Genomic DNA, 5602 nt, shown 5'->3' on the forward strand with positions numbered 1-5602 from the left:
TTTTTGTGGATTTTTTATGGACCATAAGACCATCAGTGGGCCAAAGAATCACCTGGGAGGTGCCCCGAGGGGGCAGAACCCACCAGGGTGTGCCAGGGGGCCCTGACGCACCCAGGTGGGTTGTGCCCACCTCGGTGGCCTCTCGCACCCCCTCTTTGCACTATAAATTCCCAAATATTCTGAAACCGTTCGGGGTTAACCTAGATTGGAAGTTCCGCCGCCGCAAGGCTCTGTAGCCATCGAAAACCAATCTAGACCCTTTCCGGCACCTTAACAGAGGGGGGGAATCATCTCCGGTGGCCATCTTCATCCTCTCGGCAGCCACCACGATGAGGAGGGAGTAGTCCACCCTCGGGGCTGAGGGTTTGTACCCGTAGCTATGTGTTTAATCTCTCTCTCTCTCTCTCTCTCTCTCTCTCGTGATCTACATCACGGGCTTTGTTAGGATAGATGGATCATATGATGTATCTCCCCTCTATACTCTTGTTGTGATGAATTGAATCTTTACCCTTTGAAGTTTTTTCATGTCGGAATGATTGTTCAGATTTGGGAACACATGATGTATGTCTTGCGGTATGAATACTTGAGGTGACAATGGGGTATCATATTGGTTCACTTGATATACATTATGGCAGTCAACTTGCGGATTCCCACGGTGATATTGGGGTAATCTATGCATAGGGGTTGATGCACGTTTTTATTATCTTTTCTTCGATAGAAACATTGGGGTCTCCTTGTAGTTCTTTGCGTGGATTGAGTATTATGAATATGAATTTTCTTTGGTGCTATTTTAGTATGAACTCTAGGATAGATCGAACGGAAAGAATAGCTTTGTGTTATTTTAGTACGAACTCTTGAATAGATCGAATGGAAAGAATCGCTTTGAGGTGGTTTCGTACCCAACAAACAATGTTGGGGATATCGCTTATCGGGAACTTATCGGTCGACCCATGATAAGGGGTAAATCGGCCAGTTTATTGGCATATCGGCCGATTTATCGTCATATCTGCTGATTTTTCAGCCAATTTATCTTATCGGTCAGACACCGGTAAGCGATAAATCGGTCGATTTATTGGAATATCGGAAGATATCTTGAACAGTGCCAACAAACAATTCTATCTTTGTTCTCCGCTAATAGGAACTTGGGAGTGATTCTTTATTGCACTTTGAGGGATAATCATATGATCCAACTATGTTAGCATTGTTCAGAGATTGCACTAGCGAAAGTACGGACCCTAGGACTCATTTTCAAGCATTGCAATACCATTTTTGTGCCCGTTTACTATTTGCTACCTTGCTGTTTTTATTTATTCAGATTATAAAAATATATTTCTACCATCCATATTACACTTTTATCACCATCTCTTCACCGAACTAGTGCACCTATACAATTTGCCATTGTATTGGGTGTGTTGGGGACACAAGAGATTTCTTGTATTTGGTTGCAGGGTCGTTTGAGAGAGACCATCTTCATCCTACACCTCTCACGGATTGATAAACCTTAGGCCATCCACTTGAGGGAAAATTGCTACTATCCTACAAAACTCTGCGCTTGGAGGCCCAACACGTGTCTACAAGAATAAAGTTGTGTAGTAGACATCACCTACCTCTTTCTGAAGAGGAGGTCAGTCTTGGAGCCGAGGATTTCATTGTCCCCGAGGATCCATTGGACCAAGAGCGGTTTAAACGGCAACTTATTGTCACTGCATGAAGCTTGAGGAAAAAGCAGCAACGGATAAAAGCCAAACACTACAAAAAAATACACTTACGTGATGATACGTGTTTGTCACAGTAGGTCGCTTTTTTTGTCATGCATGTACATCCATGACAAATTTATGACAGAATCAAGATAGTCATACCTGTGCTGTCGTAGAAGTGTTCCATGACATTACCAAAATTATCATCACGGAAGTATCCACTTCCATGACGATAAATCGCGCGTCACAGAAGTGCTTTCATTAAGGGTGACCGACACGTGGCATCCACCGTAACGGAACACCGTTAAGCTATCGGGTCAGGTTTTGGATCCGATAACCCGTTAACAGCCCCGACCAATGTGAAATTTCCACGTGTAAAATTCTTATTGGCCGGACGAAACACGTGTCAGCTCGTCAGTGGGTCAGACAGGCGCCTATGATACGTCGACACGTGGCACGGCCCAACAGAGGCCCATTTCTATGAAAAGGCCGGCCCGTTTGACTTGGTCAAAAGCTGGCGGGCTGGCCCATGGAAAGCATGTTAACGTCATGTTCGAATATAGCCCATTTACAGCCCACTAACCAAGGCCCGTTACGCCCTATCTGAATTAGGCCCAGTAGCGTCATCTAGGCCACAATATGATTCCAGCCCATTTTCACTTCTGGCCCATGTATGGCCCATGACGTCTTTCGGCCCATATGAGGCCCTATGTAAGTCTTGGACTACTAACGGCCCGTGGTGAAACTGGCCCGTAATGAACAGTGTATCACTTTACACCCATTAACGACCCGTGGTGAAACTGGCCCGTAATGAACAGCGTATCACTTTATACCCATTAACGGCCCGCCGTTGGGTCGTTTCCATCCCATGTTATCTTTCGGCCTTCTCAGAGCCCATTTATTCGTGGGCTCATTTCCAGCATTCGTTTACTTACGGCCCGTTACTGTCATTTTCTGCTTGTGGGCCAAATTCAGCCCGTGGTTACAGTCGGCCCATTTGTGGTCCGTTAACGGCCTATTAATGATGGCCCGTTATGGTCGGCCCATGAATGGACGATTCCAACTCTAGCCCGTTTACGGCCATAATGCGGTCTATTTGGCCCATGTTTGGCCAATCGATTATACGGCCCGTATAAGGCCCATTGATAATACGGCCCGCAGAAGGCCCATTGTTTCTACGGCCTGTAGAAGGCCCATTGTTTCTACGGCACGTAGAAGGCCCACTGTTTCTACGGCCAGTAGGAGGCCCGGTGTCACTACAGTAAATATTAGCCCATGGTTATTGTGGCCTAGTTTTAAAAAATAGGTTATTGCAGCCACTAGCTAACCGCGGAAAAAGAACTGCAATCACTACAAGCAAACAAATAAACAAGACAACAAGGAAATAAATAAGCAAGCAACTAACGATAGGCTATCACGGCTATTACACATATTACATCCACTGGGCATCAAAGTTCGCCACCACTGCAAATATAGGGAACAAAGCAGCATATCATATACACTGGTTGTCAAAGTTGGTGACCAGCGCAAATAAACGCCACAGCAAAACAAATCCAGAACTGAAACCACTTCAGAAGATCTCAAGAAACAATATCCTGGGTACCCATAATGCTGGCAAGATGCTTAGCAAGCTTATTAACTTTCTCTTGTTTGGCGCTTAAATCCTCCAGCGCTTGTTGTTGCACCAGAAAATATGCATCTAAATTCTGTAGGGACTTCCTTAGTCCTTCAGCTTCCTGTTGCAGCACATCTGATCGATGTCTTTCAACTTGAAGTTGGGACTCAAGAAGACGAACTGATTCAGGCAGCGAGTTCGAAGAGCTTGTGCCAGCAGTAGTGGCCAGTAACTCGAACACTACATCAAGACAGGACTTTTGGGTTCTCTCACTGTCGTCAAGATAGTTTTTATCAGCTTTCTTGGAGACCAACAGGGATGTCTCACTATCTTGAACCTTATCTGCAGTACTTCCTTTACCATTGGATAACGCGGTACTGTTCTCCAATATTTTGTCCGCATTCTAAAAGAGAAACAAGCAGACACATCACATGTTTACCATGTTGTATATGAAACTCATTTTGGTAAATGAGTTCAGTAGTAAAGTGGACAGGATAACAGCATGAAACAAACATATATCTATGTACCATGGTCACTTTATGGCCTATATCATTCTAGTTTTTGTTGCCAAATCAAGATAGAGACACAGTTCAAATAATATTTGTTCAAGACAAAGCAGAATAGACAGAATATAAGTGTGGGTAACTATAGAGCAATAACAACACTTGTAATGTGCATGACATGAGAACATAACTGTTTATTCAATTGAAACTGAAATCAACATAGAGCAGGTTACAACAGCAAACCAGTTAAAGAAACAGGTCTAAAACATACATGTTGCGCCATTGGAGTTTCAATTCCATCCTTCAAATTTGTAAATAGTTGGTATGAGTAAATACAATCATGCAAGAGCAAAGAAGTATGAACCATAGCTACAGAACCTGACTTGAAAACAAATCTTCTTCTCCTTTAAGCGTTGAGTTGGGATTCGGAGTGGTGGTCCTCGTGCTTTGGGCACTGCAGTTCCCTTACTAACTGCTCGTGTTTGGGTGCTCTATGGTGGAGACTGTTGTGCTGTGTCAACTGGAACTGGGTTACTATCTGCCGGGGTTGGGGTTAGAAGGGGTGTAGCTGGTTCTCTTCCAACTGGGTAGGGGTACAATCTGCGAGAGTCTGGGTTATGTGCGGTGGATCTGGTCCTTGGGCAAGTACAACCGTGGTTCTATCTGCATCAACTGGTAGCACTATCTTTTCTGAAGACCGTGTTGTTACTCCCTTAGATACTGCCATCACGCTCTCCAATTCAAATGGCTGATAAACAAGAAAAGTAATTGAAAGTATAGACATTCTATGATAGACAGGTGCAATGGATAGTGGGGAATAAAAGAGGGCATGAAATAATTCATATTTATGTTGTCTAACCAAACAGGATAGCATGACACAATTTCACATATATGATGGCTAACTAAACAGGATAGCATGACACAATTTCACATTATGATGGCTAACTAAAAAAGATGGAAAGACATAGTTCAAAATATGAGACTATGTAAACAGGATGACATGACATAACTATATAATGTGTTTATTAAATAGGTTGGCATGCCATAATTCACATACATTCACGGATAGAATGCCATAATTCAAAATATGATGACTGTAAACACTAAACAGGATGAGATGATATAACTATATGATGTCTTTATTAAATGGGTTGCCATGCCATAATTCAGATAGATAATGTGTATGTACTATGGAAACATGATGGCATGATATAATTCAAATATATGATTTATATAGTAAGCAAGTAAGCAGATGGCAATCCATATATGATGTAAAAACTAAGCAATGCAAGACAACATGCATGACATGGGTAATATAACCCTGCCAAGTTTGAGCATAGACCTCAGGGGGAAAATAGGACTGGTCATCAGTCTCTGAATCCTCCTCTGAGGAGCTCTCTGTAACCAGCAAGATGTCTGCTTCAGCAGGTAGCATTGTCTGCTCTGAATACCTTGTTCTCACTCCAGATACTTCCATCACCGCTTCTAATGGCTGATGCACAGGAAGAGTAGTTGAATATACAAACGTTGTCGACAAATGGAACACGTAATACAAAAAAATGATAGCATGATATAATTCACATACATGATGGTTGGCTAAACAGCATGGCATTGCATAATTCACATATATAATGCCTTTGCAACAAGATAGCATTGTATAATTCACATATATAATGTCTTGCAACAAGATGGCAATGCATAATTCACATATATAGTAATTAGACACTGAACAGGTGGCATTCACACAAAGCATGTCTAAACTAATCAAATGACATAGCAATGCGAGA

The sequence above is a fragment of the Triticum dicoccoides genome, chromosome 3A, assembly GCF_002162155.2.
Source record: "Triticum dicoccoides isolate Atlit2015 ecotype Zavitan chromosome 3A, WEW_v2.0, whole genome shotgun sequence".
Classification (NCBI taxonomy): domain Eukaryota; kingdom Viridiplantae; phylum Streptophyta; class Magnoliopsida; order Poales; family Poaceae; genus Triticum; species Triticum dicoccoides.